We start from the raw sequence: 2,143 nt of genomic DNA on the forward strand, positions 1-2,143 counted from the left end.
TTAGTTGAAGAGCAATACCTTCTTTCCTTTCTCCCATTCAGTTACATGGGAGATTGAAAAGAAGGTTGGGGTTGAGAAAACCAGGGCAATGGTTGGAGGGTCTCATGCCTAGATAGTCACTGGCAGATTGTTAGAAGAATGGACTCTAAAATGTTACTGAATGGCTGCAGTCCAGTAATCTTGATGGGACTGTTGTGCTCAGACTCCAGCCCTAGAACCACACCCCTCCCCAGCCCAAAATTCCTATCTCTGGCAATAACTCATGAGTGGGCCCAGTGAGGCAAACTATCTCTCCCTGCTACACAGGGCTATCTCATACCAGCAGAACTGTCATGTAATGATTCCCACAGTTACCATATACAATCCAGAGGTCATCATAGATGTCAACTCCCAAGGCTATCTTGTTACAGATGAAGTCATACAAAGGCCTTAGAACCCTCTTCCCCCAAGCCATGCCAGTAGTGAATGACACCTGTGTCCAAGGTACAGAAACTGTATTTTCACCACCTAATTAGCATACTTGGCATACTATTCCCTGAATCTTTCCTATGTAAGCTTTAGCATCACTCCTGTTAGGTTTTGAGTTCCCTAAGGAGCTCTGCCCTGCCTTTATTAGCATTATAACAAGCTTTTTGTGGCTTGCCTGGAAAACTGTTTGAGGCTGAGAATTCTTTCCAGAAAACTCTGCCCTGAACCTCAGCATTTTGGAATCCCTACAACCCTAAACTGCATCAATCCAACATTAAGGAATTTCTAACCCTAAATCAGAGGCTTCCATTGCCCTTGGGAAACAGGAAGTGTTTTTTTTTCTAACAGACTTAAAACTTATGGGTACTACTTAGCTAGTTGGTTGTTCTGTGTTCCAGTGAGCTTGGTCTTGAGACAACGAATCTCCTTTTGGAGAGGAAATGCCAATTACAATCAAAGCTATGAGAACTGACAGTCTCTCCTTATGGGGAAGAAAAGGTACTAGCATTTTTCCTCTAGTCTGATGACTAGATAGATATGTCCTGCTTTCCTGAAAGAGCTGTAGTTGAAGCTAAAATAGAGATGACAGAACCCTTTCTTCCTCTTTCAGGGAAAGGCGCTAGCATTAGGAAAGAAGGGGAAAGGCTTCCTGTAGAAGGTGCAATTTAGCTGAGACTTGAAGGAAGCCAGAGTAGCAAGCCAAGGTTACTGGTAGGATGGTGGTGTCATTGACAGTAATTAGGAAGTTTAGAAGGGGAGAGGAAAGAATGAGTTCCACTTTGGACAAGTTGAGTTTAAAGTGCCTACTGGCCCTCCAGTTTGAGATGTCTGAAAAACAGTTGGGGATGTGAGATTGGAGGTCAGTAGAGAGGCCGGAGCAGGAAAGGTAGACCTGAGGATCAGCAGCATAGAGATGGTCATTCAATACATGAAGATTGATGAAATCACCAAGTGAAATAATATAGAGGGAGAGGAAAAGAGGGCTGAGGACACAGCTCTGAGGGGCATCTTCAGTTGGCAGGAACAATCTGGAGGATGATCCAGCAAGGAAGACAGAGAAGGAGTGGTCAGATAGGTAGGAGAACAGCCAGGAGAGGTGATATCTCCAAAAACCTAGAGAGAAGAGAGTATAGGGAAGACACCAGGCAAAGAATATTTGTGCATATCTATACATGCTCCATACCCCAATGGGCCAATCCACCAATATATACACTGAGTGCCTTCTTGGTTCCCCCTTTTGGGGAGATGCCTAATCCAAAACTAATGATCATTTCAGGGGCTAATGAGCAAAGAAGAGTGGAGGAAAGGGGATCCTAACTTCTTTCCTTAGTGGCCAGGTTCCACCAGAACTTAAATCAGTGTAGACAGGCTGTATGCATGTTGATCCAGATCAGAAGGGTCACTTAGTGGAAAAGGGAGTTGGCACATTGGCCCAACCCCTCTGGCCAAGAACATTGACTCATAACAAAGTACCCAGGATCAAACTGAGGACTGACTACTAGCTAAAGGAGATAACCTACGAGATAAGTATAGCCACTCTGAGATGCTGGAGATACTTGGGGGAGACATGATATATTTACTAAATGATAAGAAGAGGCATCGCTCTATGATCCAGGATTACTGGCTTCCTTGCTGCCCCACAAACAAGGCACTCTCTCCTCACTCCAGGCATTTT

Source organism: Notamacropus eugenii, chromosome X, assembly GCF_028372415.1.
Source record: "Notamacropus eugenii isolate mMacEug1 chromosome X, mMacEug1.pri_v2, whole genome shotgun sequence".
NCBI classification, from domain to species: Eukaryota; Metazoa; Chordata; class Mammalia; order Diprotodontia; family Macropodidae; genus Notamacropus; species Notamacropus eugenii.